Genomic DNA, 12,597 nt, shown 5'->3' on the forward strand with positions numbered 1-12,597 from the left:
CAAGTTCTGAATTGGCCTGCGATTTCTAAAATTTAATTTTAAGTTCACTCCTTTACAAAGGAAAGCACTGAAAATGTGAGGTTTATTTTTACAGAGGGTGACGGTAGCACTTAGAAATGTAAATATTCCCCTACTTATGTTTTGGTGCTCGTGAAATGGGGCCTGACCGGCGAGAGTCATGTTTTAGACACTAACCATGCCAGCAGCCGCCCTGCTTCTCCAGGAGGCAGGTGCCAGCACCGGGCGGGGGCAGCGCGTTACTCTGCTCGATGTCACAAACAACCCAGAGAGGCAGGCGCCACCCCCCATCTCTGTGGTGACCCAGCTCCGGGGACATTTCTGGGGAGGTTCATGTGCTCATCACCAACTTCCAACATCTGGTGGAGACTGGCTATTTGGTTGACCCCTAACATCCCTTCCACCCTTGGAAATGATTGGTTTGGTCCAAGCATGGAAGCCCAGTCTTCTTGTTGGCTGAGGAAAGGGCACAGGACCCGATTCTATCCAATCAGGTTGGGAAAATGTTCTGGGCACAAGTTATGGCTTCCATGGGTTCCCTGAGAAAGAACTCAGAGAGCAAGACTCCCCTGCAGGTGATTTATTGAAGACTGTTCTTGGGACCAGCAGGTATAAGAAAGTGAGGAATCAGAACTGGCCTGGGGTGGAGGGAGGGAGGGAGGGAGGGAGAAGTTCAGCTGAGGCAGCCCACACAAAGACCTCAGCCAACCCTGAGGGTGCCATGTGACCAAGGTGACCCGTCGGAGGCCATTCCCAATGGAGTCAAGGATGTGACTGGTCACTAGTGTGGGCTGTCCCTGGGAAACAGGCGTCACCTTCTATGTGACCCTTCCTGGAGGGACTCCGCTGTGAGGCACCTGTGGCAGGACCACCAGCAGCGAGGAAGGAGGGTCTTGGTCCTGGAGGGTCCACTGGGTGCCATGCCTTTGTCTATCACAATGCTCCGCCTCCCTTGCTCTTATAGTAAGTTCACTCATTGGGAGCAGGTCCTCCAGTCTTGTGGTTGGTCTCCTCCTGGAGGAAATGACCAAAGAAAACTAGTGGGAGGGGTCATAGAGGGGTGCCCAGGCTCCTGCAGCTCACAATTACCTTTCTGCCTTGCAGCCAAGTACTTCCCCAGCTGTGTTCCACCGTGGCTTGACTCTCGATGTGCCCGGAGGAGAGGAGAGGTGGGTCCTCAGGGGGGCATGAGTTGCTTTGCATTCTCTTCCCTGGTATCTCTAGTCTACTTTGTTGCTGGGACCATTTTTAACAACTGTTGCAGACTGGCAAGGTCTAGTACCAGTGATGGGTCCTCGTGGCCAGCTGGCTGGTAGGTGGTCTATACCCAAAACAGCCTTGCAAATCAGCTTCTTAGGACTGCTCCTCATGTGGATTCTTCTGGAGTGAGTTTCATGGGAGGACGATTCTGAAGCAGAGTCTTGTGCATAAGCGATTTATCAGGGAGTGCTTCAGAGAATACAGTCTGCCAAGGAGAGATGGGAAGAGGATCAGGCAAGGCGGGAAGTAGAAAGTGGAAGTTGACGTGGTTGCAACAGACATGCCAGCCTGTCTCATGAGGAGCTGGGACCAGTCACCGGTTATGGGATGTCCCAGGGCTCAGACCCAGGGAGGGCGCAGGCCCTGGAACAAGGCAATCACCCTCGAATGGACGCAATCCCTGGGGAGGGGCTGGCAGTGAGACACCACTGGTCATCACTCCTGGCAGCAGGAACGCGAAGCCCCTTCCTGGAAGGAAGTGTCTGGGTGGTGCTCCCCAGTGTCCGCCACAGATCCTCACGCTGCAAGGGAGGGTGCCACAAGAGACTGTCCCCTTCTCCCTCTGGGAGTCACTGTTCCTGGACCTGTGCCTGCAAGGGCCAGAGCCACGGTGCCTCCCGAGGAAGCCACCAAGGGTGAAGGAGACGGACAGAAGCTGGTCCCGTGCTTCCACCGAGAGGCTGCACCGTCCTGGAGCTTGAAGGCTTAGTTCACATCAGCTTGGATGGGTTCTCTCTTCCTCGAAGAGGGTAGCCTCGTGATGGCTGCTCAGGGTCAAAACTGAGTTTACGGACAGTTCGAGGGATGGCTGCAGGAAATGGGAGACAGAATAAGCGAGGTCGATTGAATTCTTTTCTGACCATGGGCCTGCATTAAAAAAAAAAAAAAAAGGAGAAGAAGAAGAAAAGAAAAATGAAGTGGGAAGAGCACTGCTGAGATCTATCAATGTTCTTTTCTTCTTTGCTTCTGCTTGGACGGACCCAGCGTTCCTCTGCCAGAGGCACTCAGTGGCTCTGGGGATGCTCAAGTTTGCTATCATCCAAAAAGGAAGAATGATTTGATATTATGCTCTGCATCCTGAAAAGGATTTTCAGAAAAACACTCGCTGTGGAAGCCAAGGATTTTTATTTATTTATTTATCTTTTTTTAGTTTCCATTAAGAGCCTGGCCTTGACAATGCACCGTTCAGATTCAGCCAAGCCAGGGCTGGAGAGGAGGCAGGATATAAAGCAAAAACCCATCTTCTCAAGTTCCCGGAAAGAGAAATGGGAGGGAGAGAGAGGAAGCGGGCAGAGAGGCAACTGCATGTGACACATCAATGGACGAGCCTGGAGTGATGTCCCTGCCTCATCTTGTGTGTCCCCAAGGGGCATGCAGGTTCCCAGGTGTCCTATGGGGGAGAAATGAAGACAAGTGCAGGGAGGTGATGGTCAGGGGCCCCAGAGACCAGCCAACGATGGTCAAGGACATCAGCGCCTGGGGGCCAGCACAGGAGACTGAGACCACGGACTCCAACGGGGCATGTGCACAACACCCCTGGAAACCAGATGGGATCAATGTCCACGGACAAGCCACGTGAGAAGGAGAAACCAAGCAGGATTCCAGGGACATCAGATCTAATGCCCTGTCTTCCTTACCAGGAGGCCTCAAAAACCCACTGGGCTATCCTATCAGAGAGAAGAAGGGGGGAGAGAGGAAATCTAGAGGTGAAACACTCTCAAAAACTGTCATAGCAACAACACAGCACAATTTAAATCTAAAGGTTCAGTGATTTTTTAAACTTGCAGCCGACTAGGTCAGCGCCCTGCTCAGGTGCCCTCTGATGGAGTCCCCCTCTGTGACCCTCCCTGGGGCAGGGGTGGGAGCAAATGGAGAGCAAATGGGGAGTGGCCAGGATGTGCCAGAAAACCCAGGCCCTGGAAGCATCCTCCTGCAGGGTCCTCATGCTAATACCCCACCCCTCACAGCCAGGAGGGGTAGTTCACCCAGACCTCCCCATGGGGCTGAGCTCCAAGACCCACAAGGGTTACGGTGTTTACAGCACACGGTCCCCTGCTGGCTGCTTGACCTCTGCAGCTCCCGGGGATCACCTCTCAATGGAACTACTTGCACTCACACCCTTGCTTCTGAGTTTTCTTCTGGGCCACCTGATGATGATGATTAAAACCCGCCCCCCACCCCCCAACCCCCGCACCTAGTGAGATGGGAGCCTGTAAAGAACATCCAATCTGCTACCAAAAGAAGAAGCTCTATTGGCTTTGTAATCCCAAGACAAGGAGGGCAAGTGTTCACAGAGCTTTCCTGATGGCCACCCTTAAAGTGATTTTATGTATTCTGGAAGCATCTTTGAATTAGGGAACAAATGTTGACTTAGGTAAAATTAGGTGCAAGGAACACTATAAGGCAGTTTGGAATGCTCTGCGGCAACTTGAAATGGGAATGCATGAATCTCCCCCGACCACGTTCGTGATGGCCCCGGACTTTTTCCTCAGCCTTGGCTTCTGCACAGTAATCTGAGCTCTCCCTCGTGTTCCCTGCTGCCTCGGGGGAAGACACCACGAGGAGGCTCCATCTTAAGGCCTCAAAATCAAGAAAAATGATGAGACAATGGAAAGTCATTAATTAATGACAGAATCATGTGGTCTCCAGCCATTGATCAGAGCTCTCCTTGTGACAAACTCTCTATGGGGAATGCATGGGTGGTAGGGCCTGTCCTCTTCGGCTTCCCATCCTGGGTAAGCATTAACCGTAAATGGGAATCAGCAGGTATTCCTCGTGGGGCCCCAGTGGAGAGAGAGAGGCCTTCCCCTCTGGACGTGAGGGATGGTTAAGGAAGAGAGACACCAGGCAGCTATCAGCACCGAGACATTGCAAATAATCCCTCCAGCTGTGTGGCCTGTGACGGTAAACAGGCATGGCTCGCTGGCCCTGGCTCCGGGCTCTGCCTTGAGTCCAGGCCTATTCAGTCTCTCGTGATCTTTGGACCATGACTCAGTGAGGTGCCTTTTCACTGTGGAAAATCGCACAGGTCCAAAGGGGCACGCAGAGACCTGCAGTGGGCAGGTGTCCCCTCGAACTGGCGTGCTGCCACAGGTGCCCCCATGTCCTCGGCCAGTGCACACACGTGGCCAATGCTAAGTCCCTGAGACAGGAGCATGAACTCCACACCAGGGTTTGGAGGGAGAGCTGCACATCTGTGTGTGATAGTCCAATCTACCCTATGGAAGGAGGGAGAGAACCAACCAGACAGAGACAACCGTGAAACGCAATTTCCTCCAATGTTCGGGTCTGCTGCTTAGCGTGAGCTCAGGTGGGTGTGTGTCGGAGGTAGTGCATCATGCTCGGCCTACTGCACACCCGTGGTCACCGCAGCAGCAGACCTGGGAAGAACAGTAAGTGGCTTCCAAAGGCCACCAGAACAGTCCCAGGGACAGATAATGGGCCTCGTCCCTATGGTCCTGTTAACTTAACATGGTCCATCAGACCTGGAGGAGCTCAGTGTTTTCAGGAGGCCACTCTGACGTGGTAGGTGATACAGGAGAGCTCGGTTCTCGTCCCAAGGAGGTGAAGACTGAATCTCACGAGTGACAGAGTGATCAGAGCCGTAGAGGTTTATGGAGCAGAGATACGGAGAAAGCTCTCAGAAGTGAGAGGGGCCGGACAGGGCTGCCACTGGGGGCTTTTAGGGTCTGTCTTTTATAGGAAACTGACCAGGGAACTTGGTGAATTTCTTGTCCATATCAGGGTGGATTGTAAATATCGTGTCTACATTTAGAACAAACATGGTGACCTTGGAACAATCATAATAACAAACAGGATGTTCTGGTAAATATCATGGGCGGGACCAGGTGTTCCCTTCTCTCTGGGGATTACCTCTCACAGGGATGACATTTTACTATATCCGGGGTTTCCCTGAGCCTAGTCAGACAGCCATTAAAGGGGGAGACTCCCTAACATTTTGGAGCTAGGGAACCAGGTTTGTTTTATCTGGTTTTTACTGTCTTATCTCTGTCTTCTTGGGATGGGTAGGAGCCTGACTGTGGGCCTTTCCCTTCTCTTTCCCTGCCTAGCCCCGTCTGCCCCTAAGTCGTTCCGACGTCATAAGAACTATCTACATGGTTGTCTTCAGGGGGGGTGGGGCCATTTCCAGAAAGACTGAGACCTGATCACAGGGCTGACTCTGCCCCCACCTGCTGACATCCCTCCAGGGAAGGGAGAAATTGAGTTCAGTTTCCAGTGGTCAATGACTAAGTAATGAAACCTCCATAAAACACCCCAAATAAAGGGGTTTGGGAGCTTCCAGGTTGGCAGACCCACGGAGGTGCTGGGAGGATGGTGTCCCCCAAGAAGGCATGTGTGTCACGCCCCTCCCCCCCACACCCTGCCCTATATGCCCCGTCCGTCTGGCTGTCCCAGAGTCAGCTCCTTTCCCATAAATTGATGATAGTAAGTAAGAGGAGCTCAGAGCCACCTTAGGCTGAAGACTCGTGAAGCAAGCCTGAAAAAAGTGGGTGCAGTGAGGCGGGGACCTCCGTGAGGGAGACAACTCGTGCTCACCTCCAAAGGCAGTGCCGCCAGCCAAGCAGCCAAAGCCCACACTTGGGGCACAATCGTGGACGTGTGCAGACAGGAAGGTGGACTTGGAATCTTTCAGTGAACAGGTGTTTCCCTGGAACTGTCTCAGGTCTGAACTTTCAGCTCCCTATCCCCCAGCCCCATGCACCTACAGCCACCTGCCACACCCCCCCCCCCCCCCGGGGGAAGCGGCTCTGGACAGGATGGAGCTTTGGCTCATTGGCTACAAAGTGACACCCAACCTTGCCTCCAAAGACAGAGTCACCTACCGTCCACTTGTGTTTTTGTAATGAAACCTTTACTGGACAAAATCTCACATGGGCTCCTCAAATAGACAACAAAGGAAAGCTTAGCTGCTTTCATGTGGAGAGGGTTTGAGAAGGTCGAAATCCTGCATAGGTCACCCCATTCCTCCCTCGGGTGATATGTGTGGAGCTCCAGGGGGCCCTGGATGGAGACGTGGAACTGAGGGTGGGGTGGGGGTGGGGCTGATCCCCGTCCCGCTGTCACCCGGGATGGCTGAGCACCTGCTTCCCATGCCACAGCAGCATGCAGTGAATTGTCAGCTCATCTCATGTCAAAATAATACTGTGGTCTCTCGAAGACATCATTTCCTACAATTCATATTCTTTCCTTCTTCAATCGCAGGGCTTTTCATTAGCACATGATACAATAAAAATATCCTTAAAAATATTTTTCTGACATTAATGCTTATTTCAACTCAGCAGGTACTTACTGAGTGTGTATTATAAAACTCTGAAATAAGTTATAACAAATACAGTATTTGCTAACTATCACATGTCTATTTCCACCCAAGACATGTATTGAGTGCTTACTGCATACTCGATACTTCAGGAGGGGTGTGTCATTGTCAGTATTAATTTCCTATTAAGTCCCTATGCAACCTTTGCTCCTTACCTACTATTAATCTTAATGCACAACATAAAATGAGGGTTTAATTAAGCTTGATTACAGAGCCGAAAAACTTGAACATGGTTCTTTGGATTCACAAGTGTAGGATTTTTAAAAAATTTTTATTTATTTATGAGAGACACACAGAGAGAGGCAGAGGCACAGGCAGAGGGAGAAGCAGGCTCCCTGTGGGGAGCCCACTGTGGGACTCTATCCTGGGAATCCAGGATCACATCCTGAGCAGAAGGCAGATGCTCAATCGCTGAGCCACCCAGGTATCCCAAAAGTGTAGGATTTCTCTCAACAGACTTGAGACTAAGCATTGTCCCTATAAAACCCTGCTCCTTACATATTACTAACCTTAATGCATAATATAAAATGTGGAGCATAAGTGCAGGGCTGAGATATGCAGGGCTCTGGCACTCTTGCCAGGGAGGATTGGAGTGTCTGGAAGCACTGGGAGCCCTTCCCCCAGCAGTCGCGGCTGGGCCAGGCGGTCAGCGATGCACAGGGATACAGCGAGCCCAGCCTCGCCCCAGAGTGGCCACAGGGCTGGGGAAGGAACGTGGAACCACCCCACATAACTCTAACTGTAGGTCTGAAATTCCCCTTCCCTTTCTCTGCTGCCCAGTGTTGGAACTAAGCTCTAATGTTAATAAGTCCTGCGGACAGGACGGCGAGCCCCATTATGGAAGGACTCCCCAGAGACTGAGGCCTGTGCTGCAAAATGACTCCCGAAGACCCCAAAATGACTGGTGGTAGAGAATTTGGAAACACCGCATAATTATCACCTCCTCAGAAATTCATATTGTACACGCGGCGTTGGACATCAGACAAATTCTATTGCAAACTGGTTCTAACTTAGAACTTCCCAAACCTGCAGAGTCACAGAAACCCATCGTCTTACAGTGCCCGTCCTAGTGAACAGAACGAACAGAGCTTCCTTCTAGCCTAGAGGGCCAGCCAGACCGTGGTCCTCGGGCCGTGTGTGTGAGCTTCAGGGGTCTCCCGTAAGGACGGCCCATCGCAGCCTTCAGTTCGTATTCTTCAAATCCTTTCAATGTGGGCCCCCTTGAGAATTACAAAATCTCATGCCCGTCATTAATTATTTTAGAAATTTTAACATGAATCAAATACCATGATTGAAAACAGACTTGCTCATGTCTGCGAGTAACTCTGGACGTCAGGCAGGGCAGGCGAGGGACAGAGCAGAGTGGTGGGGGGCAGGAGGGCAGTAGGGAAACAGGCATTCACTGTGACATCATTTCAGCTTTGGTATACTTGAAATCTTTCATAATAAAATGTTGGGGTTGCATATGTGAGCAGGGGTGATTTTAGAATATGTTTTGTGAAGTGATACATGGCACCTGCTCCACTCATGGAGGAGGGGGGTTGCCCACCTGGCTGGGTCCTTCTCTGCTTCACCCTCTGAGGGATAGCAGCAGTGCCTGGGACTTGCCACTCAGGCTCAGCCTGACCTCTCCCTGCTGCTTCAGCTCTGCTGTGGGAACCAGGGACCCTCATGGCCTGTCCTGCCAGCGTCATCTCTGCAGACCGCCCGGCGCCATACCCCTCTGGGCGTCTTGCCTGGCCGCGTACCAGGGCCCCGCATCCCCTCATCCTCCAGACCCTCTCCAATCCTCCAGGATCACGGGCCAGGCCCTGAGGGAAGAAGCCAAGGGCTGTCACTCCATGGGACACCTTCCAAATCCGTTTCCCATCTGGCCACCCCTGGAAGAGGCCAAGTCAAGTCAAATATCCCATCTCCGAGAAATGGCTGGTTCTTGTGTGATGTGATGAGTTTGCTTAGGAAAGAAAGCGTGCCCAATGTAGGCCTGGGTTGATACCGGCAGGTGATACCTGCTGATGCTGTCTGTCTTGTTGGAGAATAAATTTTGGAAGTTTTCTTCTCCCCCCGCCTCCACACACAAAAAATACCGGCAGGTGAGAAAAATGTGCATGCCAGTGACTCTAAGCATAGTTTAAACAATTCCTTCTGCATGAGGAGCCTGGAGGCTCACGGCGTCTGTGGATGAGGTGGGGACAGAGCTCAGGCACCTGCCATTGACACAGCAGGATTGCCATCCTCCAAAGCTCCGAGCCAGATCCATGGGGGACCCTTCAGACATAAAGGGAGCCTTGAGAGTCACAACAGGTCATTGCGCTCTGGAAATGAACAGCTCCAGAAAGTTAACTACTCCAGTAACCAATGAGTCCTGGCCAAGGCTCTTGGCAGAGGTGCTGAACTCCTGCCTGTACCAGCCCAGGTGAGAGATGACTAGGAGCCGAGTGGGAAATTATCAAAAAAGGGTGCGTCCAGCCCACCAGGAAGTGAACAGGGTAATGGTGATAAGACTGGAGACCCTGGTGGTTTTGAACATCCTACTGAGTTTGCATTAAATTAATCCTTAATGCTATGCCCAGGGAGAGTCATTACAGATTTTTTTTTTTAAGATTTTATTTATTTATTCACGAGACACAGGCAGAAGGAGAAGCAGGCTCCCTACGGGAAGCCCGATGTGGGACTTGATCCCGGGACTCCAGGATCACACCCTGAGCTAAAGGCAGACGCTTAACCACTGAACTACCCAGGCACCCCTCTTTAAAAGTTTTTGAACCACGGGATGCTAGAACCTGGCCAGAAAGTACTGCAGCCTGTGGGGCTCTCTGCCTTGGCCGGACTGGTGGGCAACCATGGCCAGAATCGTGCCATCAGGCCTGGGTGGGCCTGTCTGGGGGCAGAGGGTGGAACCACAGGGAGATCCCGACTCCCACAGAGAATGCCAGGGATGAGCATGCAGCTGCTCGGTTTGCTCCAGTGTGACGTCATCAAAACCAAAATGTAGAAAGAGCTTCCGGATTCCCCACAGCGCCCAGCACTGGAGCATCAGGAGAGATGGGCCCACCACAGAGCGCCTGTGCCTGCCAGTGGGTGGGGGAGCAGGTGTGAGGCCTATGTTCAGGGCTCGGGCAGGTGCTCCCAGCCCCAGCGAGGGGTTCAGGGGGCCTTACACACGGTGGACACAGCCAGGGGGAGCAAGGGAAGGGCACAGAGACGAGCAAGGGACAGAGCGGGGGGACCCAGGTGAGCATCAGGAGCGGCAGGCGAGACGCTTGCTCCAGACTCGGTTTCCAGGGGAGTGCAGCCCCCGTGCCCATGTTATTCTAAAATCTGAGAAGCGCGTCTCTAGGCACGTGGGGAAGGAGCCATGAACGTGCTCCGCGATTGGGTGATCCTAACGTAGAATTTGAGCTTCCGGGATGAATTTAGAAGTTTGTGTTTATATGAGCTTTTATTCTCTAGTTAGAGAATTGACCCACTCATCAGACAGATTACCAACACCTGCTAACCCTTGGTACCCTTACTGACCTTTCTGGAACCCACGGGAACATGGAACCGCGGTCATATTTGAAATTACAAATAGCTCCTAACTAGGTAGGAAGAGTCAGCATCCGGGCTGAGGACGTCCTGTGGACAACTCGCTCTAGACCTGGGGGCAGGGACCATGACCCTGGCCATTGCTGGTGACGCAAAGCCTTGGATGGAATCCCCCTAAGGTAGAGCAACCGCCAATTGTGATATTAACTCCCAGGTTGTCTGGCTCTGAAGCAGGAGATGCAGCTCCAAACACCCAGGTCAGAGGTCAGCCATATCGTGGGGGAGGGACAGAGAGAGAGAGAGAGAGAGAGAGTTCCCAGAAGCAAAAACACACCCTGGCCTCAGGGGATGCCCCCTGGTCCTGACACTGACACCAGAGGTGCAAGATGAACCCCTGTCGAGGAAAACCTGTCCCCCGCGTTCTGGTGTGTGAGCACCTGCACGGTTCTCTGAATGCAATCGGCTCCATTCTGTGATTTTACAGCGGCTGCATATTTCTGACATTTCTCAAAAATCATCTTCAAAGAAGAGCTCATTCCCGGAACAGCTCATTCTAGGAAACATTCACGTTCAGCTCTGCTACTTGTCGTCTCTGGGTTCGCTGCTCTTTGCCCTATTCTCCTCCCCTCCTCCTCTTCCTCCCCCTGTTCCTCCCCCTCCTCCTCCTTCCCCTCCTCCTCCTCCTCTTCCTCCTCCTCCTTGTACCTTCCCCCTTCTTCTTCCCCACCCCCTTCTTCTCCTCTTCCTCCTCCTCCTTCTCTCCCTATTCTTCCTCCCTCCTCTCCTCTTCCTCCTCCTTCCCCTCCCCCTCCCCCTCCTCTTTTCTTCCTCCTCCTCCTCTTCTTCCACCCTCTCCTCTTCCTCCTTCTCTTCTTCCTCCTCCTCCTTTTTCCTCCCCTTCTTCTTCCCTACCCCCTTCTGCTCCTCTTCCTCCTCCTTCCCTTCCCCCTCCCCCTCCTCTCTTCTTCCTCCTCCTCCTCTTCTTCCACCCTCTCCTCTTCCTCCTTCTCTTCTTCCTCCTCCTCCTTTTTCCTCCCCTTCTTCTTCCCTACCCCCTTCTGCTCCTCTTCCTCCTCTTCCTTCTCCTCCTTGTCTTCCTCCCCCTTCCTCCTCCTTCTAATGCTATATGTATATATTTTGCACAACATAAAAATTAAATAAATCATTCACTTCATTTTATGAAGAATATAAACCCCAGAAACCAAATCATTTGTTTTTACTTTACTTGTTTTTACTTGTTTTTATTCACCATCACTCTCCGCTTATTGAGCCAGAGCCCCTTGCAGCGTTAGTGAGAGACTAGCCCCTCGTGCAGCACGCTACCTATACCTGCAAACTCACTGGCAGCCAGTGGTCTTAACACCAAGCTCCAACAACGTGCAGCAAACTGTGTTGTTTTTTTTTTTTTAAGTGGGAAGATAAATGTCGACCCTCATTTAGTAAAAACAGACATGTAAGATTCCTACCCCAAAAAAAGAAGGTCAAATTATGTAGCTCATTAGAAATGTAACCCTTGGAGATGGCTGGGTATACACTAGATACAGAAGATCAAGAAATGGATTGATATAATACCCACATTAATAAAACAGTGTATGGATATCATGATAAATTCTGAAAAAAATACGTTTAATAATCACGCTTTTTAAAAATATGCCAATTAAGACTAGAGGCAGTCTCTCTTACTAACTCAAACTAACACTTTAGCCAGTCAATCCCTAAATATGCAGGAAGCTCCAGGTACCACCGTAGGTCCTTGGACTACATCAGTGAGCACAGCAAATACCTCTGCCCCGTGGAGATGCTATTCTGGCTACGGGGAGGCGTCAGGGGAACGGGTGGTAAACTACACACATGGGGTAGACATAAATTACATAGTGTTCATGGGTCCAGGAGCAGGGAGCCAGCAGGTGTGTCCAGAGGGAGCTGCTCTGGATTTGGAGCACAGGAGTGGGGTACGAGGATGGGCAGGGTTCTGGTATATTCTGTGGGTAAAGCTGAAATGGTTCGAGGATTTAGAGCTGGGGCGCCGTGAGAGCAGAAGCCACGGGAAGGATGCAGCCACTGTCAATGGGAAGCGGATACCAGAGGAAGGGGCCCCGGGAGCGGTGTGGCAGGAGCCGCAGTGTTGAGCCCTGGCTGCAGGGACAGACACGCAGAGATGGCCGCAGGGAAGCTGGTCACCTGCTCTGCAGCCTACACCTGGGCTGGGGCTGGGGATTGGGTCCTTAATCCCCATGGGAGACAGGGCCATGCCCCCTCTGTGTGGGGGAGCCCCGCAGGGAGGTTACGCTGGGCATTCAGGGAGCTTTCTCTTTGGTGACAGGGCCTGGCCCCCTGGGGCACCCTAGCTGTGCCCCCAGCTGCCTGTGGGGCAGGTACAGTCAGCACAATCCCCTCCCGTCTCTCTGCCTCTGTCCCCCCAAAGTGCACAGGGCACTGAGGCAGCCCCATGT

The 12,597-nt window shown here is 52.2% G+C and overlaps 1 long non-coding RNA gene across 1 annotated transcript; it reads left to right on the top strand.

The window, feature by feature from the left end:
• Positions 1-312: 312 nt before the first annotated feature.
• Positions 313-2,168, top strand: LOC111097050. Its single transcript, XR_005354321.1, has 2 exons — positions 313-627; positions 1,123-2,168. It is a non-coding gene; the product is annotated as an uncharacterized LOC111097050 (long non-coding RNA).
• Positions 2,169-12,597: the final 10,429 nt, after the last annotated feature.

Source organism: Canis lupus, chromosome 1 (genome assembly GCF_011100685.1).
Source record: "Canis lupus familiaris isolate Mischka breed German Shepherd chromosome 1, alternate assembly UU_Cfam_GSD_1.0, whole genome shotgun sequence".
Taxonomy (NCBI): domain Eukaryota; kingdom Metazoa; phylum Chordata; class Mammalia; order Carnivora; family Canidae; genus Canis; species Canis lupus.